Source organism: Canis aureus, chromosome 33 (genome assembly GCF_053574225.1).
Source record: "Canis aureus isolate CA01 chromosome 33, VMU_Caureus_v.1.0, whole genome shotgun sequence".
Classification (NCBI taxonomy): Eukaryota; Metazoa; Chordata; class Mammalia; order Carnivora; family Canidae; genus Canis; species Canis aureus.
In genome coordinates this window covers 8,384,077-8,409,793 of record NC_135643.1, presented here as the reverse complement: position 1 = coordinate 8,409,793, position 25,717 = coordinate 8,384,077, and the positions used below count along the sequence as shown (strand labels likewise).

The window sequence follows — 25,717 nt, the reverse complement described above, 5'->3', positions numbered from 1 at the left end:
GTGGATGTTCCTCAAAGAGTTAAAAATAGACCTGCCCTACGACCCAGCAATTGCACTATTGGGGATTTACCCCAAAGATACAGATGCAGTGAAACGCCGGGACACCTGCACCCCGATGTTTATAGCAGCAATGGCCACGATAGCCAAACTGTGGAAGGAGCCTCGGTGTCCAACAAAAGTGAGCTTACTTTCTAAATTCCCTTCTTTCCCAGAAGGAGTTGAAACCAGGGGCAGGAATGAGTCTAGCTCATTAGTTTCTGTGGGGCACAGAGCTGAGGGAATCAAAGAATCCTAGAGAAAAGGTAGGGTCACAACACATTAGATAGGTTCAGAACTTTCTGTGATAATGAAAGTATCCCTTATCTGTGCTGTTCAATATGGTAGCCACTTAGCCACATGTGGCTTGCTGTTGATTGCTTGGAATGTGGCTTTTGTATGACTGAAGAACTAAAATTTTAACTTACTTAATTTTAGTTAATTTGAAGTTAGGGAGCCACATGTGGCTGGTGGCTTGCACATCTAAGGGTACAGGTCTAAAGTGTCAGAACAATGAAGTCTGAGCAGAGAGGTGAAAACTTTTTCCAAAGAGAAAGGTATCTAGTAAGGTCAGGTAAGATGTGGCAAATGTTCAGGAAAGTGAGAAAAGGTTGAAAGAAATCAGTAAAAACTGAAAAAATTCCCATATGAAACACTGACATTTGGTCATTGATTAAAATAGACTTTTCTGAATATTAAATATAGTTCTAAGGATATAACTCCCACCTCCAAATATGACCTTAGGTGTTAACAAACTGAATATTCCTTAGAATGCTGTTCTGAAAACAACATAAAAGCTAGTCAGCCAAGGCTACTGATCCAATACAAATTGCTGTAAACTTATATAAGTAGTCAAAGAGGTTTCTTTCTTTCTTTCTTTCTTTCTTTCTTTCTTTCTTTCTTCTTTCTTTCTTTCTTTCTTTCTTTCTGCAAATCAATAAACTTGGTAAATTATGAATTGAATATTTGGTAAATTGATTTTTTAGTAAATTAGCCATTCCACAAATTGGTCAATAAGCAATATGGCTTTTAGTGGATCAGATATCTGTCCTCATTTCTATGCTTCTCCACATGCTCCAATATGCTCAAGTTGTATGGAACAGTATCTCAAATATAGAAAGCCTATCTTATCCTATCCTTCTCCTGGGAAACTCCTACACATTACCAAAATGCAAGTAAAGGTCACTTCCTCCATAAAGTCACCCTTACACTTTCTGATTACCTTTTGGTTCTGGGAAACTGCCTCAGTTTCTTTTTCTTTTTCTTTTTTTTTTTTTTTGATTATGCTATTTTGAGCTGAGTTTTTATAGCTGAGACTAATAAAATTACTCAAAGTAATTTTCATTGAAAAAAGAAGTCTCATTTTATTTTTATTTTTATTTTTTTAAAAGATTTTACTTATTCATTCATGAGAACACAGAGAGAGAGAGGCAGAGACATTGGCAGAGAGGAAGCAGGTCCCTGCAAGGAGCCCAAAGTGGGACTCAATCACTGATCCTGAGATCACGCCAAGAGCCAAAGGCAGACGCTCAACCGCTGAGCCACCCAGGCGTCCCAAGAAGTCTCATTTTAAAAGACAAGTTATAGGAAGTCATAGGCATGCCAATCTGTGCAGACATATCTGTGTTTAGAAAGTTGAAAGTTATACTTCTTTGAACTCCTACCAGTTAGCCTTAGTTCTGCATTTACTTTCCTATTTCAAGTAGAAGATGGTCATTTACCACCATGTCTTAGGTTACCTAGGATAAATGCACCCAGGTTCTGACAAGTCTCTTGTGAAGCAGTTTTTGGTAGTGCTTAATTAAGAACCCACACCCTGAGCCCTGATGCATGGGTATAAATCCCTGTCCTATCAGTTAGTAGCTGTGTGACCTTGGGAAAATTACTTAACCTATCCAGTTTTTGCATTTGAAAATATTAAAGAGAATACTACTTTGTAGTGCTATAGAGGACTTTGTGAGACATTAATAACTTTGCTCTTTGGAATACCTATTCCTAGGACCTTGTAGGGCACCTTGATATGCTTAAGGTAGACCCTGTCCGATAAAGAGAAGCACAGGACAGAGCTGGACATCCTCTAGCTTGTAGACCCACCAATTCTGAACAGCCTGGTGTTGCTATCGAAGGAAAGCATGTAACTCCACCCTGGTCAATGATGGATAGCTTTGAGACAGTTTAACCCTGAACTGAAGAAGCAGTTAAAATGATCTGGATGAAGGAAGAGGCATGAAGCTAGACTTCCCTTGATGTGGAAGACTTAAAAGAAAGTAACAAGGGGAAGGTGAAAGGATTTGCTTCCATTTGAAAGCATTTTAGTTTTCTTATTTTCTTGTATCTGGACCTCCTTAATTACCTCTGCTACTTCCCAAATTTTGTCATGTAATGGTAACAAATGCCTTAAAACACACAAACAGGGATGCCAAGATATCTCAGGTATCTTTCCCAGAGATGCCTCAGCATTGTAAACGACACTTAGCTTTGTGATTTTTCTATCTAGGTTTCAAAGTCCAGATCTCCTTATTAAGCAAGATTTTTAATTTCTTTCTCTCATCTATAAAATAGGATGGATGGTGACAATACTACCTTGAAGAGTTGTGTGAAGATTAAATGAAAAAATGCAAAAGAATCTATAAAAGCATAAATATATTTTTTTATTTCCTACAGTTTTAATAATCTTTCTGTTAAACTTACTGTGTATAGGCTTTATACTGTATAAATAGTCTCTACAAGATTCTGGTTCCTGATTATAGCTACTGAGAGCTTATCCATGAGAAACATACAGGAGGAAAGTAAAAGAAATTTCAGATAGACATAAAGGAGGAAAGCAATAGGATTTTGGTAATTTGTACTAGAGTGTGAATGACTATAGATTTCTCTTACTCTTCCCAGTGATGTTTATTATTTTTGTTGAGACAAAATTGATATTATGACAGTATATTAGCTTCAAGTATACAACCTAATGATTCAGTATTTTTATATATTGCAAAATGATGACAATGTGTAGTTAAAATTCATCACCACATATAGTTACAAAATTTTCTTGTAATGAGAACTTTCAAGATCTATTCTCTTAGCAGATATGCAGTACAGTAATTTTAACTACAGTCACTATATGGTATATTACATCCCATGACTTACTTATCTTATAACTGGAAGTTTGTGCCTTTTGATGCCCTTCACCCATTTTCCCCTACTCATCCCCTGCCCCTGGCAACTAATGGGTCTGTTTTGTTGTTATTGCTTGCTTTTAGATTTCACATGTAAGGGAGATCATCTAGTATTTTTCTTTCTCTGTCTGACATATTTCACTTAGCATGATGCTCTCAAGGTCCTTCTATGTTATCACAAATACCCAGATATCCTTCTTTATTTAGGGCTGAATAATATTCCATTTTCTCTAGCCATTCATCTGCTGAGTGTCCACTTAGATTGCTTCCATGTTTTGGCTCTTGCAAATAATGCAATGAACATGGGGGTTGCAGGTATCTTTTTGAGTTCATGTTTTCATTTCCTTCAGATAAATACCTGGAAATGAGATTGCTGGTCATATGAAAGTTCTATCTTAATTTTTTGAGGAATCTCCATATTGTTTTGTATAGTCATTGCATAAATTTGCATTCCCCCCAAGAGTGTACAAGTATTCCCTTTTCTCCATGTCCTTAGCAACACTTGTTATTTCTTGTCTTTTAGATAATAGCCATTTTGACAGGTGTGAGGTGATATCTCATTGTGATTCTGATTTGTATATCCCTGATGACTGGTGATGTTGAGTACCTTTTCATGTGCCTGTTGCCCATTTGTTTATCTTCTTTGGAAAAAAAGATTTATTCAGATTCTCTGCCCATTTTTAAATTGGATTGTTTGCTTTTTTTTTTTTTTTTTTTGCTGTTACTTACTTATTAATGTGGATGCCTCTCTAACTTTTGAACTGAGCCCTGAGCCAGGCAGTAGGAGAAGATACTTTTTCTTAAATCCACCCACAAGGCCGTGTGTGTGTGTGTGTGTGTGTGTGTGTGTGCACGCGCTAAGCTGGTCTTGAAAGGGAAAATGGGGACATGAGTAGAATCTTGGGCAGCTTCCATGATTGAAAGATAATTAGGTCAAAGAGTAATCTGCCCTGAGATCCCTTGCAATGATTCTGGATCCATTATTAAGAGAGATGAGAAATGGCCTTGGAGATGAGAGGAAATTAGAGTTATGGTTTTCATTGTCCAGAAAAGACTAGAATACCACCATGGCCTCCTCATTTGTTCCTCTGTCCCACAGTAAAGAGGGGACAACACAGCTTCAAGATGGCCTGAGAGTTTGACCCATCTGGGTTGTGAGCACTTTTGATTCTCTCAGCTGGAATGCTGGGAAGACTCATGTCTTTGGTGCTTGAAATCCAGCATTCATAACATTTTTAAGAGTCATATCTTGTTCTGAACAGATCACTTCGCCCCCAGCTACAGTCTGGCTCTAGAAATATTTGGTTTGTAAGTACAGTCAATGATGTGAACTCCATGCCTAGTTGTAATTCATTATGGCAACCATTCACTCATTCATTCAATGAGTAGTTTTGTAGATAAGAATGTGTGTGTGTGTATATGTGTGTGTACAAAGGAAATTAGGGGTCATATGAAAGATAAGGCAGCTTGACTTCACTTTCAAATTATTTAATTTTCAGTTTTGAAAGACTTTTTAGCAGTATGTGATGTGGATATGCTCAACCCATCTCAGCCATATTCCATCCAAGGACATGGAGTCAAGGATGATGTAAGTCTGAGAGGTAACTTTTGCACAGATTACTTGGCATTAAAAAGTGAAAGAAAGAAAAAAGCAACACTACTCTTTTTACCTCATTAAAATGGCTGTATCCAAAAGCTAATATTAACGTCCTGGACTGAAATGCTTCCAGCAGCTTCAGTAAGTCGCCTACATGGAGAACCCTTGCTCCTGGGATCTGCAATTTGAGAAATAATAGTGGTGGTGAGGCAGGTAGCTACCTGTTCATCTTGTCCTTGTACCTTCTGGCTTATTCCCTGAGTGCAGCTAAGAGTTTATACCCTGTGGAGTGGCCAAGGATTGTCTTCACAACTAATTGCTCAACATTTGTTAGTACCAACAATGAAGTGAATCCACTGCTTAAATGAATTTAGGAACATTACAGCTTAAAATATGAGTATTGAGAATAGGTGACATCAAAAGAATTCATTCATTCATTCATTCATTCATTCATTCAACAAACATTTACTAAGTACATCTGTGCCAGGCATTGATCCCTAGGTTATTTAAGGTCTCCTAGATGAATTAAGTGCTTTTCATTTTAATGACACTAACAATTTATTTTTGTCATCCTCAGACTTTCTATGTGATCTGTTCTTTGCCATAAATGCAAACCAAAACCTTTCATTTTTTCCTATCTATCTCCTGCCAAAATTTTCCCAGCAGTCCAAAAACTTAAATTTTCTTCCATCAGTTCTTTTTCCAGAAGTACATTATGTTCACTGAAGCTCTGCTTTCAGTAAAGGGGCAAGAAATTAAACCAATTTGTCTGACTAGAGGAGCTTTTAAAAACTCTACTGTTTGGGGATAGTCATATAATTTCCAGGTTTTCACAAAGGGAATGGAATGAAAATGAAGGTCATCATTAAATTGAAACAAAATTTACTCCTTTTGTACCTCATCAGCTACTAATTAATGAGACTCTCATGAGTACTGAACAATACTATAGATTAGGGGGCTCCTGTCAGCACGAACACTTAGATTGAAATCCATAAAAGGCCCACTCTCCCAGGGATGGCTGGGTAGCAGCCCTGGGCCTGCCAAGTCTCTGTTATTGAGGATTTATTTAAAGATACTTTTTAAAGCATTTCCTCCTACAATGAAGACTTTTCTGTGTGCATTTCGGTAGACATTTAAAACCCCATCCATAATCTTTTTGAAATCTTTCCCTCATTAAAATGACTTGGCTTGAGAGCTACTTGGCATTGCAGTCTCTGATTATGGAAGGAAAAGCTGAGAAAAAAAACAATTAAACTGAAATGAGTTTCCACTGAAGATAAACACTTTGCCCTGAGTTGGGGTGAGTATTGGACTTGGGGATTGGTGAGCATGAGACCTGAGAAAACAAGTTTTTCTTTGCCCATGGCTCTTGTCCTTTCTTTGGAGTAACTCCGGGGACTTAGAAAAGAAGGGGCTGGTCCTGGAACTCCAAAAAATGAACATCTCGCTCTCCCTCATTTTTTGTTTTTGCCTTCTATTCCACTATTTCTATGTGATTTTTAACTTTTCCTTGCTTCTGCTCTTTGTTTTGGGATTCCAAAACAACTGAGTAAGTTTATGGTCTACAGCGTGATGATTTGATATGTGGTACATATTGTGAAATGTTATCACAATAAGTTTGGTTAACACATCTATCCTCTCACATAATTATCTTTTGTGCGTGTGTGTGTGTGTGGTGAGAACACTTAAGATTTGCTCTCTTAGGGATCCCTGGGTGGCGCAGCGGTTTGGCGCCTGCCTTTGGCCCAGGGCGCGATCCTGGAGACTCGGGATCGAATCCCACGTCAGGCTCCCGGTGCATGGAGCCTGCTTCTCCCTCTGCCTGTGTCTCTGCCTCTCTCTCTCTCACTGTGTGCCTATCATGAATAAAAAAAAAAAAAAAAAAAAAAAAAAAAGATTTGCTCTCTTAGTAGATTTAAGTATACAATGCAGTATTGTTAACTATAATCACCATGCTGTACATTAGATCCTCAGAACTTCTTCATCTTATAACTAGAAGTTTGTATCCTTTGATCAGTGTCACCTTATTTCCCCCACCCCCTATTCCAGCAACCATCATTCTACTCTCTGTTTCTATGATTGTGGCTTTTCTAGATTTTGCATATAAGTGAGAACAAACAATATTTGTTTTTCTCTGCCTGACTTATTTCACTTAACATAATACCCTCCAGGTTTATCCATGTTTTTTGCAAATGTCACTGCTTCCTTCTTTTTAATGGCTGAATAATATTCTATTATAGATATAGAAGAGATTTGTATATAGAAATTTGTATGCATATACAATTTTATCTCCGTTCATCTGTTGATGGACACTTAGATTGCTTCCATGTTTTGGCAATTGTAAATAATGCTGCAATGAACATGGGGGTGCAGATATATCTTTGAGTTAGGGTTTTCATTTCCTTCAGATAAATACCTAGAGGTGGGATTACTGAATCACATGGCAGTTCTATTCTGAATTTTCTGAGGAATCTCCATACTGTTTTTCACAGTGTTTGCACAAGTTTACACTCCCACCAATAGCGCACAAGGATTCTCTTTCCTCCACATTCTTGCCAGCACTTGTTATCTCCTGTCTTTTTGACAATAGCCATTGTTACAGGTATCAGATGATATCTCATTGCGGTTTTGATTTGCATTTCCCTGATGACTGGGAATGTTGAGCACTTTTCATGTACCTGTTACCCATTTGTATATCTTCTTTGCCCATTTTCATTTGGGTTACTTGATCAGTGTGTTCAGGTTCTTTGCCCATTTTCATTTGGGTTACTTGCTTTTTTTCTGAGTTGTATATTTTTGATCTATATAACTGTCCCTCTTATGGGCTGAAGTCATGTACATGTTGGCAAGATGGATAACCAGTTAGCAAATTGGTAGGGTTTTGTCCTCTTTGTGATAGATATTCCAAGTTCAGGAAAAAACCTTGAATCAAAGTACTGTAGATAATATTCTTATATCTTTTTAAAAACTCTTTCCATCCATGCCACTTTCCATATGACTATTAAAGAAAGTCTAGAAGAGAATGGAGGCCACAATATGAATTGCTAGGTGGAGACATAAAAGAAATCTGGAGAATGTTTGCCCAACATCAGTCCTCAGAATGACTGGAAGCAGGTGGGAAATGGTGGTGAGGACAGAGTGAGAGCACATTCTTTATTTTTATTATTTTTGCACATTCTTAATTAGAAGGCTACTGCACACATGGATTAGCCTGGTGACAATATGAATGGACAATAGGAGAGCTCATTTTCTCAAGCAAGAGATGACTAGACTTAGTAATGGATTAAATGAAGATTGAAAGAGAGGGAGGGAAAGATAATGCCTTTGGTTTTTTTTTTTTAATTTGTTGTTGTTGTTTTTGCTTTGACCAGGTGGTTTTCAATAAAGGAGAATAAACAGTTAATCAACAAGTCATTTGTTAAGCACCCTCTGCATTTAATATTGTGCTCATGGCATCAAGGGATGCAAAAGAAATGGAAGACCTATTTTCTGCCTTAAGACAACCATAATGTAGTTTGAAATAGTGAAGCAGTCCATACACAGGAAAGTATAAACTGATAATAACAACAATAATAATTTCCATTTATTGTGGTTAATTGTGAGATGGATCCATTGCTAAAAACTTTATTTCTTTTTCTTTTCTATTTCTCTTTGTCATTATCTTCAGAGACAACTATGACAGCAAAGCTGTACAGAATTAAAAATTAATAAAATAATAACTTTCACTGAGTTACTAAAGGGGCAAGGAGCTGTGTTATGAGCTTCATAGGGATGCTTATCCCTCTGAGACTGGTACTATAGTTGCCTACAAATTCCAGAAGAGGAAATGAGGCTTTGAGAAAAGTTCCTTGTTTAAGGCACAAAGCTAAGGAGCTTCTAGTAAAGATTGGGACACAAAACTAGATATGGCTAATTCTAAAGCCAAAGTTGTTCATGTACAGTACATTGCTAAATTGTCTGGATCAAAAAGAAATTCTCCTTCATTCCTAAAATACAATTAAGATTTTTTTTCAAGGCAATGCAAAAGCTCTAGCAGAACCAGCATTCACATAAAATTGCCTTACACTTATGGTCAAGCCTTATTCATGAGAGCTTCGTACCTTCCATTTCCTGTGTTTGTTTTGTTGACTCACAAAGAACTTTATTATTTCTAAATGGACACAGTTGATTGCTGGGAAGCTTTGCATTTACACATGCTACCTATGAAAATGCTATAAAGAGTCTCCATTTGCTATAAAGCATAGGCTGTGCTTTTGAAAGTGAAGTATTGTCAAGATAGATCAGGAAAAAAAGAATCCAGAACTGAATGCTGTGTTGGAAAGTATCTTAAAAAACCTATGCTTAAGAGATATTTCCTTGGAATGCTTTAAAGAAACACAACTTGTTTAAAAGATCAAGCCACCCTTTGCACTCTGAAGCATCAAAATGCTCACAGCTGGCTAGAAGTGCGTAACAAAGCAGTGTAGTGTGGTCCCATCTCAAATCCATAGGCTCTGTGGGTTTCTGAGTTTCCCTTTTGTATATGATGTGGAGTAAACTTTCAAGAGAGTTAATATAAATCCTTACATTCTCATTCTGCATCTAGATGGCCGATTTTGGATAAATGGTCTCATATGCAAAAGGCTCTTGTGAGTTCAGTTCAGAGTTCTTCCAACAGCTCCATTCAGTTTTGGGGGTCTCCAATCCATTCTTAAATTGTTTAATTCCAAAGGCAAATCTTTTAAAGTCACTCTCCCGTCTCCCTCCCTCCTCCAAGCAAACTTTGGTACAAAAGCAGAGGCCTCCCCTGGCCCTGTTTACTTAGAGTGCAAACCGTATTCAAGCCAGCGTTGTCAGATTAAAGGAAGAAAGGGGAGAGAAATCAAAGCGTTAAACTGCACATAAAAGGCAATCGCTGGCAACCAATCTGTTCGACTTCCAACTATTTGCACTTTATGAATAAAGGTCAATCTGTTATTGGCACCCAAATGTTAATGTTCTTATGAGGGTTTAAGCTGCTTTAACAGCTGAATAAGTGAGAGCGAGCTATAGGGCCACACCTAATCATTCAGGCCCAGCTGGGACACGGGGGAGATTCTCAAAAAGGCGAGAGATGCAGAGGGTATGGATATGGGGGGCTGGCTGAAGGGAGAGAAGTGTGCATTTTGTGATGGGGTTCTGAGGGGGTGAAAGACGAAATTACTTCTATATTACATACAGGCCCCTGTGTCTTTTCTCTTTCCATCCATTTTGCATGTTGCTTGCTACCTACAGCAGCTACCCTTGCCCTAAATTTTTGCAGCTTTATATCATCAATAACCCAATATGTATTTGATTTTTCTCTTTTAAAAACAATACCTCCAAACATTTAATATCCCCTCCTATCAGAATATTCTCTGGGTGGATGGTGGAGAATGCGGTTACTAGGCAAACCTTTGACTTGTCCTGTTGTTAGAGCTGTCTTCCCCTAATCTAGTCTGTGGCCACACTCAGATATATAACCGCACCTAAGGTGTGGAGTCTCCACCTAACAATAGACCTATGACTAAAAACAAGGTACTAATGATAGTCATTACTTTTTTCCTAATACATTTCTAGGTGGTTGATAGATATGGACACTTGTAGTGTATATGTTTATTTCTGTATATAGGCAGAAAATTAGTGTATATACGTTAAATGTCACTTGGCAGTGTTTGACTAGAAGATGGATTTGTTTTGTTCCCTGTGAGTCTGAGGCAAACAACCTCAGAAATTTCTGGCTCTTTTCCTAACTGAATATCACATATTCTTTTTTTTAATTTATTTTTTATTGGTGTTCAATTTACCAACATACAGAATAAACCCCAGTGCCCGTCACCCATTCACTCCCACTCCCCGCCCTCCTCCCCTTCCACCACCCCTAGTTCGTTTCCCAGAGTTAACAGTCTTTACGTTCTGTCTCCCTTTCTGATATTTCCCACACATTTCTTCTCCCTTCCCTTCTATTCCCTTTCACTATTATTTATATTCAAATATCACATATTTTTGCTATGTCTCAGTTTCCCCCTCTGTGTAATGACAGTTTTTTTCAAAATCCCATTCAACTTTGCTGTCCTCTCATAGCTGGATTCTCCAACCATATAGTGAGGACATATTATTGTGAAGTTAAATGGGATAGTTTACTTGAGAAGACCTTTTAAGAACTAAAATGTCATACTCATATAAGGTATAATTATTACAAATAGGACTTTTGTGAAAAATGTAGGGTATCCTCATGGCTGGGACTTGGGAGGAACTAGGGATTACTGCCTGTCTTCACCCACTGCAGTGTGACCAGAAGCAAGTTAAATGTCCTCCTTCATTTCCCCTATCAAGCTTTTGCTGACAGTTCTCCCATTTGGTATGTATCCTTCCCCAATTCTAACCATCTGTTCGTAAGCAACTCAGTTGCACTGAGTTGAAATGACCCTTCTTCCATCTTGATTCTGTGACCTCACACATTCCATCCTGGATTATCATTGTTTCTGTGCATTTCTGTCTCCTCCTCAGGATAATAGACTCTTTGAAGTCTGGGGTTATGCCTTAGTTATCTTTATGTCCCCTGTACTTGCTAGAATGTTTCATAACATGCAGTAGGTGGGCAGTACCTCCTTGCTGAGCAAAATTCACATACTTGCTCTTCGCATCTTTTTAATAAGCTGATTTATTTTTCAATTAGATAATAAATTCAAATGCTATAGCTGTCATAAGTTACAAATTAACTCATAAAAAATAATTCTCCTTCCCACTCCTTTATTCCTGTAGGAAGCAACTGTTACTTCTTGAGTTATTCTTGTGCTATTCTTCTCCTCTTCAACCTTCATCTAGGACATGGTAAGTAAAATTGAGGCCATATCTCAAAGTGGTTTGAATGCCAGGGAATGGAGAATCTCACAAATTACAAAGAATCATTTTTAGGAGATAGTACTTTTCCAATGCAAACAACATTTGCCTCAATCCCGCAATCCAGGATTTAGGAGGGTGGAAGAATGTTATTAACACACTGTATCTTGTTGGGCAAGACCTTTAACTCTGGTTGTACCCTTTGGGTTCATGTCTACTGAACCTGTCATCTCTATAGTTCTCTGATACTTATCTAAACAAGAGGAATTTTGCAATATCAGAGAATCAGTGTTTGAGAAAATGAATTCCATATTAGCATTTTCAATCAGAAATTTAACTTTTGAGCTGGCAAAGTGGCTTTGCCAAATCAATCTATTTAGGAAATTAAAAATAAAATTAGGCACATTTATTGCAAATTAAAGTGAAATGGAATTGAACATCTCTAACTGGCGCCAGAAGAGAAATGTCCCTTTGAGGTCTTTGTGCCAGTAAGGGAACAGAGCCAATCTTGAGTGCTATGCATTTCTTCTGGAGCTAGGATTTTTATTCTTGCCTCCTTGGGTGGGCTTTGGGATGAGAGTGAGGGCAAGGCTGGGGCTGTAAAATCTGTAGATTTGTGCCCAGTCTCTTATGCATATATGTGTTGAATTAGTCAGGGTCCTGACAGAAAACAGATATCACAGTCAGATTGGGTAGGGGAGTTCAAATGGGCTGTTTACAAAGAACTGGGAAGGGTTTTTAAAAATGAGAATGGGATAACACAGTATCCTGATGTTAGCTGATGGGAAACAGTTATCTCCCACCCTATGACCTCAAGGGGTAGGGAGGAGGAATGGTCATGGGATCTGGAGAAGACAGCTGTGTGGAGAGGGCTCCTTCACAGTACCTTTCACTGGCTGCATCCACCTGTCTTCTTCTGCTTGGGTACCTGCAGCTCATCCTTCAGGATCCCCTAGCTATCTCCTTGGGAGAAGGCCTTTCTTGAGTTCACCGTTTGGGCTGAGTAAACAGCTTGGTTGCCATGTAAGAATCATGTGAATATTTTTATCACAGCACTTTTCACACTCCTTTGTAATTGGTTCTTTACTTTTCTGTCTCCCATTTCTGTGTGCTTCTTAAGGGCATTGATTCTATTTTATTGGGCTTGTTTCCTTGGTATCCAGTCAAGTGTTCGTGGAATGGCAGGGAGGAAGGACAGTGCCTCATCTCAGCACTGTTATGGCACTATTGTTTGGGGGCCTAAACCTACAGGCAGTTCTCCGAGTGCCCACTGAGGCAGAAGATTTCTAGACAGGGGTTTATTTGAAGCAATGATCACACATTGGGGACATAATTTGCCAACTTGTGAAAAATCTGAAAACCTCCTGCCAACAGCTGTTGAGTTTATATGATATCCATTAAGGAGGCTGCATGATTGGTGCAGTGAGAGCAAGCCTGTGAAGCCAGCAATCAGAAGACCTAAGTCTTGCTCTAAATCTCATGTGTAGGAATGAACCCTAAGGAGATTGCCAGCTGAGTGTGAAAGAGAGGATGCTCATGATTTTCATCATAGCAGTGTTTACAAAAGAAAAAACTAAAATAACCTCAAGTACCTCAATAGGGATATGTTAATTAAATTATGGTACATACTTACAATGAAATGTACGTGGCCATGAAGCATGATGAGGTGGGTAAATGAAAAGATCCTCATGATATATTGTCATGTGAAAAAGCAAGTTACCTACTTATATGATCAGTGTAATCATATTTTTTATAAATAACCTTTAGAGTTGTATGAATTTGGCCGAATTACATAATCTCTCCAGATCTTACATTCCTTATTTATAAGTTACATCTACCTTACAGAATTGTCCTAAGGAAAGAATGTAAATATCCAAAATACCAAGGATAGTGCCTGGCTCATTGTAAGAAGTAATATATGCTAGCTCCTATTATTTTTTTTTTTGCTAGCTCCTATTATTATCATTGTTAATATTATCTATCCATATGCAAAGAAAGATTTATGAAATGTATGCAAAATAGTTTCGGTAATGATTGGTAAGCATTTTACTTTCTTTGTACATTTGTGTATTATTTGAATTTTTTTCCTCAATAACCATCTATTAATTTCACAACAACACTGAAGTTATTGGAAGAAGAAAGCTTTTGTGTTAATTCCTCCTCTGCCACTCACTAACTCTGTGTTTTGGGAAATCCACTGGACACCTCTGAACTTTGTTCTCCTTATTTATTTAGAAAATTCTTTTTAAAGATTTTATTTATTTATTCATGAGAGACACAGAGAGGCAGAGACACAGGCAGAGGGAGAAGCAGGCTCCATGCAGGGAGCCTGATGCGGGACTGGATCCCGGGACCCCAGGACCCCGCCCTGACCCAAGGCAGGCGCTAAACCACTGAGCCACAGTGATGGCTGTGAGAACAGGGATTCCTGTTCTCCTCATTTATAAAACAAGAAGAAAGCTATTTATTTCTTTTCTACCCCAGAAGATTTTCCTATAGATGAAATAAATAATTGGATTTGTCTAAGGTCTTGGGAAACAGCAAAGTACTATACAAATATTAGGTTTTATTATTATTATTAGTTGTATTAACTTCATTGGGATCATTTCACTGGAATTTTTTTTTCCTACTGCTTCTCTGGGTGTTTTGTAGGAGACAAGTAGCCTTTATGAAATGAGGCCTTATAAAGTCCATAAATCGTGTTGTTTGTAATACCAGGGATCTGCTACCATCTTCATGATGAACTGAAAACTTCCAGCCACCAAATTATTAACAGTGCAAACTGTTTCATGGGCTTACCTTTGCCCTGTGTTATTTTCATTGCATGTGGAGATTACTCTCTTTTCTTTCAGTCATATGACTCCCTCCTTTCAGTATTCATTGGTCTATTACCTTGCTTGCTGCTAACTTGCAGTATTAACTTCACGAAAGGGAGAGATGAGCCTATTAACAAATCTTTGGTGAATCCAAAAAAGGAACGTATGGATTTGGAAGGTGAATCACTGCACAGGTTCACAAAATTGAACAGGCTTTGGGGAGTCACAGGGGATTTGGTAATATTTACCGGAGTTTCTGACGCATCATCTCCTTCCTCTTCACTCATGAAAGATGCAGACGCCTTCAGGGAGGAGGTCCAACTGGAGCTTGACAGCATTCTGGGAACACAAGGAGGGACCTGTAGTCAAAGTGCGCAATCTGAAGGAGGTCTTTGTGCACAGAAGCTGTTCTGCCTGCAAACGTCCTCACCAGATTAGTGCCAATTTATTTTCCAGTGAAGACACCAGTGGTTTGGAGGTGGAGTGGAGTTAGCAGGAGGGAAGAAAAAGGAAAAGGCACACTTAGTACTCACCAAATGAGCCTCAATGAGTGTCCATCGAGTGGAGTGGATGTCTGCTGAGGTGGTGCTCATGCCCTCAGAACGTAACTCGGTGCACACGTGCTTGGGTGAATATTTGTGGAAAAAATTAAGAGTATTCTCCTTTTGTGATACCTTTAAAAACATGACTTTTTTTTTTTTTTGAGAGGAAGGAACAGAACAAATCCTGTAACTGAGAGATAGCATTTTTTTTTTGAAAGAACATATTTGTAGTGGGAAATGATGAATGAGTTTGAGTGTATTTCACTGCCCATTGCCCCTACTGCTCCCCTCATGGCTTTTGACCACATGTTTTAGTACATACTGGGCTCTTGGTGTGTTCAGGATTTAAGGCTTCCCTGAGAACCAGAAGCGGTACATTTTACTCTCCCCTTTCCCACTATTTGGGAGGTTGCAGTCCAAGCTCATAAAAGCCATTTCCATTTTCAAAAGCAGAGTTGGTGAAACACTTTGGAAACTTTCCCCACACCCCACACCCCCGCACCCCGCCCCACTCCATCTTCTTGTTCGAGAAATGCAAATCTAAAGCCAATCCTATTTTATGTTAAAAAGTGAAAAACATTTCAATGTATTCTTGTCTTGTATGACTGGCTGAGAGCCTCTAAATCCCCACCATTTACCAAATTAAACTAATTGAAAGTGCTTCCAAAAGCCACATCTGTAGGCTGACGTTTGTCCCTGCCTTTCACTTTCGGCTCGGGAAACTGTTCTCCATTCCATTGATCCCTGAATAGTCATGCCTGTCAGGAAGCCACATCAGCCATTATCATTCTAATTTTACTGCCTTTCTTGGTCCCTAATCTAATTTGCAATGATGCTTAAGCATTTCGCAAGGCCATAGCACTTTCTTCAGAATTTCAACAAGAGCATTAAACCCCCAATTTACATTAATGAAGTGCACATTTAATTAGGGGAGAGGGTAAATGGAGGGCTTTTCAGGAGCAGTTTGTGTGATATGATAAGCACTCGAGAAGGGAAGGAGATAGATCTGATAAAAGACTTGCCATATATCAGATGGCTGGATTTCTTTCCCTCACCCTCTATCTTTTTCCCAGCCTCATCTTCCTTCTCATTTCCACCCTTCCATCAACTAACTCTACCTCTCTAAAATTTGCTTCAGAGCTACGACAATAAAATTATGAAGGCAGACCTGTCAACAGGGGAGGAGCAGGCAAAGAACTATTTAAGAGGATCATGTGGTTTTCAGTTCCCCTGCTGCCCCCCAAAGGGGAGATTAACTTGTTCTTTTAAATAATGAGAAACATAGGAAATCATCTCCAGTCTCCTGTTTAATGAATGCATTAAGCACACTGGCTGAGCAGCACAGTGGTACCACACAAATTTGGCTTGCTGTTGTGAAAGGGTTGGGCAAGGGGGAGGACAGGGATGAATTTCTGGTCATAGATCCCATGCAATGAATTCATTACCACATAGTACCCAAGGTGCAGTGATGTCACATAGTTGAGTCTCTGCCATAGGCTCTGTTGGGCCAAGGCTTCTGATGCATGGGAGGTTGAGTGTGTGCATGTCTATGTCCACATGTGTATTTATCTTTAGACAGAATTTTTTTCATTCCTTTAGCTTAGCCCTTGGAATATGAATATTAGCTACACATGCTTTTCTCTTATATTTTCTTGTTAATCCATAGTTCATTAGGTGCAAAGGTGGGGGCAAGACGTATATATGAGTTTTATTTTTGGAATCTTGATGTTCTTCCTTCAAGTTCTCCTTCTCCATTATGTGATGATGATGATGATGATGATCATGACGATGATGATTTTGATGATGATGATGATAGTGATGATAAGAGCCGTCTCAGAAATATAGTGATGTGAATAGAACAAGAGCAATTCAATAATGGAATGCTGTTTTATGCTTAACATCTTTGCAAAGCTTAATATATTTTGGAGCTAAAAATAAAAGCATTTGTTCATGATAGGATTTTGTTTGCATTTCTCACAAATATAAAAACTACATTTCATGGGAAAACGTACATATTTTACTAACTTACCAACACTAGCTAGACACTAACATATAGTCAAATACAATCCCTCTCTTTCCATTACTTTACTAAGATACTTGATGACAGGTCACCTATCTTTGGGGACAAGCACCATTTTCAAGCACAGACAAGGATAAGAATTTATCAAAGGGTCATAGTGGTAATTAAGCAGGAAATCACCTCCCTTGCAAATACATAGCCCATAGTCATTGCAACCATGGCTGTGCCTGCACTGTGACTCTCAGTGGTAGGAAAGAAGACCCTGAAAAATAATAGCCTACTTGTATTTTTGACCTGAGTTAAATAAACAAATGAACGAATGAATAAATAAATAAATGGAAGATGGTACCACCTGTGCAGGGGTAAACAATGGAATACTGAGGGAAAAAGGAGAGGCAAATAATAGGAGGGCATTTGACAGTGAACAGGAATTTGAAAACAAAATGAAATTTGAATAAAGAGATTAAAGGGTAAGGTACGAATAACACTTTTACAACTTAGTATGTGGGCTTTTAGTGGGCCCTTCTGGGTTAACCGCAGAACCTGGGTCAAGCACTTCATTTGTCTAATATCTGATTTTCTCATTTGCAAAATGACAATAACAATGGTACTTCATAAAGCTCTAAGATTAAATGAGATACTGCACATAAAGCAATGGCATCTAATAACTCAAAAAATGACATTAAAGAGAGAGTATGCTACTAGAGAGGAAAGGAAAGATAGATAAATTAAATGATGGAAACCTATGGAGGATTGAGAAAATTATGCAAGGAAATACATACTGAAAAAAAGGGATGACGAGGGCAAAGGAAGAACAAATCATTTTAGATAATCAGCATTTTAGGTGTGGAACCTTGTGTCTTTTCTATGGATGTGTCCAACAGAGAAGAGGAGACTGCTAAAGACCATGTCAGAGAGGGAGAAAATAAAGTAGGTTGATGCCACATTCAAGGATTTGCATTGTAGACTGACCATTGGAATTAATCTTTTCTGATAGCCATCTTTTTGCAGGTTTTGATTTGTTTTATTTTTTAAATGCAACTGGGGGAGTTTTACCCATGTCTGAAATGAGAAATGTTTTTGTTTTCTATGTCAAACAAAATTGCATCTCTCTGAAAACCATACTACCTGCCCCCTTCTCCTCCTACTCCTCCACCAGTGATGGTGAATGTCATTGACATCTTTTTCCTCAGCACCCACCTCTCTTCCCAGAGACAACCACTGTTACTAGGGTATTGGGATCCTTCCCGAGGTATTTTGTGCATATACATGAGACTCACTTTTAAATTTTGCTCTCCTTTAATCTCTTTGATAAGGCCCAGTCTTGGAAGGAATCATATAAAATGTCAAACATTCAATTGGTTTACTTTTCTAATTATAGAAATAATATCTGATCAATTACTAAGAAGTTAAGAACAATGCAGAACTGTATAAAGTCTGCCTGACTCTTTAGGATAGTTCAGAAACTGACTGAAAATACTGTCTATGAGGAAGATACAGAAAGACAGTTTACTTCCTGTGGACCTGTGTACCGGTGTTGTGGATATCTGCAAGTCCACTCAGATCTTCAGTTCTGGCCATCCAAACTCACTTCATGAGATGGAAAACAATGCAAGAGAAGGTAGGCTTAAAATTGGCATGTATCATCGTTGTGCAGGGGCACCACTGGCCTGGTGGCCCCCTGGAGCCAAGGCTGACTCCACTCCTCCTTCATCCTGAGGAAGGGCCTCAGGAGCTTGATCTACAATTACAACATTCATTCCTCGTCTGAAAGGTGAAAGGGCTGCTGTATCCTGGTGGGGACTAATTCCTAATGAAACGGGTGATGGTTTTGTATTTGTGTATTTGCACAGCAGATGGACTGTGACTCTTTTTCAAGCAAAAGAAACTTGGTGCAGAGACTGAAGGATGTGCAGCCAAGACTTGCTCTGAGGACTGTGAGACTGTTCATAGAGCGAGCTGAACCTGGCCCTCGTGTGGTCCACTCTGCCTCTACCAACAGGCACCAATAGGGATTGCTATGGCCTGGACTTGGAAGCTCACATAATCTATAGCATATGTGGAAAAATATGTGAACAAAGAAAAAAAATGACTTTAGTCAAGATTTCTAACAATGTACTCAAAGCCTGTCAGAATGAGATTGATTTTTCATGTAATTATGCAATTTTCCCAAGCCTTCTTTAACCCAGTTTAATTAGAGAAGGGTAGACTGCAAATAGAATACAGTGCTAAGCAATTTTCTCTAAAGGGTTTAGCAAAGAATATTGAAGGTATATTTGCCTTTTCTTTAAATATACTACCTGGTTGGTTGTGAGAATTAGAAACTTGAGCTCTTCAGTAAAGAACTTAAACTGGTTCTTTTGTGAACATCATCCCGTGTACAAAACAGACAAGAGGAGGAACTGAAAAGACGACAAAACTTTGAGCACACAGACTTTTCAACATGCTATACTTAGGAAGAAAACCCATGTCACCTAGCTATCTTAAAAGTCTCAGAGATCAGCTAGGTTCTAGTCTTTTGAGAAATAATCACCTCAAAAGCAGCCCTAGCAATTTTGCAGTGTCTTCTATAGCCTGAGGTGGGTGGCATTTTCCATACTCTGTAGATGGAGTAACAGGGGTACACTGAGAGATTCAGTAGCTGTCTGAAAACTCCCAACAAGCTGAAAATAGAGCCCCAGATGGCAGCCAAGTTTCCTGCCCTGAAAGTGAAGAGAGACCTAAAAAATAGGATTAGATTTAAAAGAACATATATACTTTCCAGGGGCTTATCTGAACCGCGTCTCCTCCCTGACCCTCTTTGAGTTTACCCATCGTAAGTAATAGCATGACCTCTTCTTCAAGTCATTCAAAAATGCATTTGTTCTCCATAATAGAGAGAGAAGTCCCAGCCAAATTATATTCTAATGTATCATAGCCTTGAACCTGGGAATCATTTTGCATTGCTGACTAGGTGGCTGCTGAATACATTATTAGTCCGCCAATGTTTGTGTCAGCTTTGTGAAGAGGCAGATTTCCCAGCTCCTCTCCAATATTGCTATTGTTGGGGCTTTTTTAGGGGGTGGCCAAAAATAAAAAGGAGAAAAAGAGTGAATACTTGAGTATAATCTTGCTTTTGTGGCTAGGTAAGTATAGCAGCCCCATAAACTCTTATTCCTGTGTGAATAGATAATAGTCATGTTGAAAACGAGTGTGCTTCCGACTGAATTGCCATGCTCCTAGCTGGAGCAGGCGTAGTTGGGTGTAGAAGTGTCAGAGAAACTCAGGGAGGTAATTATCTAATGAAGTGATTCGGAATTTCCAAGGCTCCCCCTGGCCTGAAGGAGTTGTCAGTTATCTACCCAGTGACTTGGACATAGAAGAGTACATAATACCTGATACTCCAGGCCCCCTTTTATATGGAGAAAACACTGAGACTCACTCTTCCATTTTAATTTAAAAGTCTAGACTCAGATTTGTAGAAGAAGCAATCCAAGGAAAGCATAAAATGACTTACCGATGAGAAATATCTTCTTCTACCAGAATAAGCGGGAGCCAGTCAGTAAATGAAGCCAATGCAGAAAGTAACAAATGCAGCATTGTAGTTACCCGTGCTTTGCTAGCTCATCTATAACCATAGCATCTAGATTCTTCGCCAGTGAATCTATGTTAGCCAGACCCCTGACACTGCATTACTAATACAGTGCATTAAATGGTCCCCTAGTGGCTGCATAGAGGGTGTTCCTTCCCAAATACTCTCTTAGTGCCACAAAGGAATAAAATTGCGGGGCCTGGGGGTGAGGAGAGGATGGAGTCCAGTGTGCTGTTGGACAGAGGCTTCACATAATCCCATGCCAACTTGGCATTGCCACCATTTGGGATCCATGAATCCCGCAGGCCCAGTCTTGGAGCAGTTTTCATGCATGAGGAGGGAAGTTGGCAGGGTCAGGGAAAATGTTTTTCTCTGCCTAGAGGCCCGAGTGGTCGGATTGGGTATTTACACTGCCTGAGTTTGCCAGATTATCACTCAATCCTCCATTCTAGCCCACTTTGGCTATGTAGACTCTGCCAGTGTGCAACTAAGAGGAAAACTGCCCCCCTCCCCAACCGCTAATTCTGCCAACTTCTCTCTGCACATGTGAATTTGGCCACTTGGAACCTAGTATATTCATGGCAAGGTAAAAGTCAGTGTGATAAGGAAAACTATACTGTCCATAATCTTGGAAGCATCCACTTGCCATCTTTCCCATGGAAAGCAATAGTTTACTATAGACTAGTTAGGAAGGCTGAATATTATATCTTCATGAGGGATGATAGATGGGCTAGAAGTAACTGGAAGGAGAACAAGAACAGGTGTAACTGTTTCTTTTCTTTTCATTTCTTTATTTGCCAAGCTTGAGGTTCATGTTGCAAAGAGAGTGTAGTGAAAAAGTCTCCCAGCTCAGAGATTGGAGATCTTTATTTGAATCTCTCTCCTAATGTGAACTAGTTACCCAGCCATTCTGACTGTCTTCCTCAGGAACATTGGAGGGTTGACCTTGATGCTGTCCAGAAAGTCCCTTCAGGTCAGATGTTGGATAGTCCATCTGAGTCTTTCTGTCTCATGGCTCCTCTATACCCACAAGCGGCAGGACCTGTTCATTTAATTACTCACTTATTCAGATAAGAAGCAGGTGTTAAGTCCTTTCCCTTCAGTTCCAGTTTCTTGAAAGTGGCCCACAGTCATTGCCTTAATTTTCTCAAGGCTTTTGGAGGGGTTAGCTTTTCACAATGGCCCCCTGACTCCACAAGGATAATAACTCTGCTCCCTGCCAAGACAATGGCTTTTTCTCATCCTTCCTCAGTTTCCTCTGACCCTGATATGTTTGACAAGATTGACCACATGCTCCTTCAAGAAATTCCTCTCCTGCTTTTCTCCCTCTGGGACACTCATGGTACTCCTATCTTTTCTTGTTGCTTTGTCTCAGGCTCCTTTAAAACTTTTCCTTTCTCTTCCTGTGATTGTGGATCTAATCTTGGAGGTTTTCTCTTACTTCTTTTCATGTTCTCTGTAATAATCACATCTCCCTCAGTGTCTTCAGTTCCTACCTTTGTGCAGCCAACTCTCACATCTATGACTAGTCCAGAATCTTCTTCTGGGCTCTAGAATTATCCAGTCAGCCATGGAGAGTATTTCTATTTATATATTTGACCAAACAGCCCTAGTCAACAGGTCTGAACCACATTAATTTTCTTGCTTCTGAAACCAGTTGCTGAAAATGTATATTTTTTGTATATTTTTTATTGGAGTTCGATTTTTCAACATATAGATAACACCCAGTGCTCATCCCGTCAAGTGGCCCCTCAGTGCCCATCACCCAGTCACCCCGTACCCCCATCCACCTCCCCTTCTCCCACCCCTTGTTTGTTTCCAAGAGTTAGAAGTCTCTCATGTTCCGTCATTCCACTCATGAAAATGACATTTGAATCCTAAAAAAAATGCCAGTTTCTCTTAATCCCCTGACCAGAATACTTGACCTTTCATTGTTTCCTCTCTGTTACCCTAGGGTATCTAAAAAGTTACTAAATCCTGCTGATTCCAGAAAAAATTGACAATCGTATGTCCCTTTCTTTTCCATTTATACTCCCCTCTCAGCTCCTTTTCGTTTAGTCAATAATATTAACCGACTCCTACATGAAAGGGACTGCGTGACATGCTGTGAGAGGCAACGTGTGCAAGATATGGTATTTTCCCTGTAAGAGTAACAACTGAGAAGCGGCCGTCTTTATGCAAATTAATTATAAAGGAAGATAGAAAGGGATAGGTGACAGAAGAGAAAAAAATACAGTATGTGGGAGTTTGTGATAGCTACAAAATATATCTTTGTTAAATTTGATTAATCCCAAATTCTATTTTTATCTTTCTAAGTGGCTCTATCTGATTGGTCTGAATTACATTCATAGTTCTCATTTCTTCCATTATCTTCAGTGTTTCAGGCAAGTCAGTTATTTATCTGATGCCCTGCTTTCAGCATTTGTAGTCTCCTAAAGCTCTCCCGGTGGTTGAAGTCTCCTAAAACTCTATTTTTCCTATTTTTTATTAGTTTTTCCATCTTTATTATAGAGGCATCATATCTTTGCCTGACCAAGGAAACTGAGTATGCTCCCAGCTCAGTATCACTTTATTTAATTCTTCATCTATTCTACCCTAAGTACTCTATTTGATCAACAGTTTCCAAGCTGTTATATGCTCTGTGGTATGAGTTTGGGTACAGAATGTTGGATGAAACCTGCTTTGTCCTTAAGGTTCTTATTTTCTAGTAACAGAGTTAGACAAGCAAATACATATTTTGAGTCGGTATGGTAACATGCTACAATAACTCTTAGAGTTAACATTTACTGAGAACTAAATATGTCCTTCGTACTGTTCTAGATTTCTTACATATATTAATGCATTTAATCCTCGCTGCACTATAGGAAATCAGTATTGTTATTTCTGCCATACTATTCCCCATGAGGAAACTGAGGCATAATTATGGGAGAGTCAGGATTTAAAAGCAGGTGGTCTAACTCATGAGCTCACACTCAACCACTTTTATTGATGGTCTTCTCTTATTCCAATTAGGACCCTATAATATGTGACTGAACAATTAGACTACAAAGCAGGATTGGTAATTTCAATAAAGAAGACTAGCTTCATGGTGTTTCAACAGTCTTGAGAAAAATAAGTAGAGTTTATTGGCTGGAGAAAGAAAGAAATAAAGAAAGAATGGCATACTACTTGCTGATAAAGGCTTGAAGGTGTTATTGTTTAGAAGTTCCAATAAGTAGTTAAGATGTTACTGTGGAAGGTGAGTCTGACAAGGCTAAATAAGATTAGAACACATTTAATGTTAGCTAAGGCTAACATTTAAAGGATGGAGGAAGAAGAGCAGTTATGGAGAATGAGGAAGAGTAAAGACAAGTAGAAAAAGAGACTAGAGGATCATTTAGTGCCATGAAGTCTATGAACCAGGAGTTTCAGAAAGGAGGAGATGCTCAACAGTAATAAATGCACCAGAAAAGTCAGGGAGGATGTGTGAGGGAAAAGGCTAGTAGATTTACTCAGAGAGTTAGTAATGAGATCATAGAGTGAAAAATAGTGGCAGTGCAAGCTAAAATCAGAGGATTATTGAAAAAATGAAAATAAAAAAGTAGAGGCAGCATGGGTGGGTTTCTTGTTGGCTGATTTATTCATGCCTGTGCTCATATAGATGCCAAAGCATGTCTATGTGGACTCTTAGTGTTCAATAAAGCACAATGGCACAGTTAACTTAAAAAACAATTTAACAAAAGACAGAAAAACAGACTTGAAAGGAGAATGTGCTTCTCTCCATGATGACCTGTGTTTAATAACCTTCAGTATATTGTAGTCTGTGATGCTTTGATATGGAAAGAGCACCCAGTAGTTTGATGGGTCTCTTGGGGTACCTGCTTGCTCCCTTTTATGGCACCAAATTATACTGGGCATCAAATTATATTGTTATATCTGGACTTACTTCTTCCCTGTTAAAAACAAAATGATTAAATAAGTCTCTTTTAATTAACATCTTTATTTTGTTTTATTTTATTTTATTTTATTTTTTATTAGAGGGCATGAGTGAGTAGGGAAGGGGGAGGGGCAGGGGGAGAGAAAGAGAGAATCTTAAGCAGGCTCCATACCCAGCCAGAGCCCAATGTGGTCCTCTATTTCACAACCCTGAGATCATGGCCTGAGCTGAAATCAAGAGTTGGACATGTAACCAACTGAGCCACCTAGGTGCCCCTCTAATTAACATTTTTAAATGATCCAATCAATCACCTCTTAACTCACAGAAATCACCAATGTTACATAGCAGGTGGCCACTCTTTAATATTTTCTCCTCCATGACATGGGGGAAATGATTTCAGCCCAGTGATCTAAGCATCTCGCATTCTGACAATCAAGAAACATTTTAAAGTCTTGTGCTCTAAATTCTCTTCATTTCAGCATTGTTTACCTTCTGTCTTTCTTTTTCAGAGGATTATGCTTAAAGTTCCTCAGTTTCAGTCAAAAGAGTGAATTTGCTCAGCTGGAAGAATTGAACCTTGAAAGTGCTGCCTTCCTTTAACCTTATATTAAAAAATAAATAAAAAATAAGAATATAAGGCCTTATTCATCTCTAAATATGCAAGCAAGACAACTGATATTTTAAATAGAAAATTGCCAACCATGAGGGAGGTCACTAACAGAGGCAAGATTGAAACTTAGAATCAGATGCTTCTAGCAATTTGTGAATATGTGAAAACCCTCCCGAATTATCAGGTATTTGACATTACGTAGAGTTAGCCTGAGTCTAGCTCACCCATCCCCTGTAAGATTTGGTTAAAATGGACCTGAAGTGCATCTTGTGAGATCCTTGTGCTAATATCTGTGAGTGTACTGGGTGGGAGTTAAGTTTATATGCAAAGAAATATCCTGCACTTCAAGTCATTCATTAATAAACTAGTTGAAGGATCTAGGAAGTTTTAAAATGCTCAGCAACATTTTACTCAAAGAAATTTCTTTCCCTGATGGGAAGCATGCCAAGAAGAACAAATAAAACGAATGAGAAATGGCAAGTCAGAAAATAGCAGAAAGCTTTAGCCCCTGTAAGTTTCTTTATACATTTTTATTTATGTTTTAATTCATTTAAAAGTACTTACTGAAACATCTAGCTTGTTCAATAAACTATTTTTTTATG

At 38.8% G+C, this 25,717-nt stretch overlaps 1 long non-coding RNA gene across 2 annotated transcripts; it reads left to right on the top strand.

Annotated features, from left to right (window-relative positions):
* The first annotated feature begins 4,657 nt into the window (after positions 1–4,657).
* On the top strand, positions 4,658–25,279 carry LOC144304213 (uncharacterized). 2 transcript variants are annotated; one of them, XR_013371157.1, is made up of 4 exons: positions 4,658–4,791; positions 8,172–8,347; positions 11,567–11,631; positions 25,015–25,279. It is a non-coding gene; the product is annotated as an uncharacterized LOC144304213 (long non-coding RNA). The 2 variants fall into 2 exon arrangements; XR_013371156.1 differs by lacking the exon at positions 25,015–25,279 and adding an exon at positions 23,602–24,228.
* The last annotated feature ends 438 nt before the right edge of the window (positions 25,280–25,717 follow it).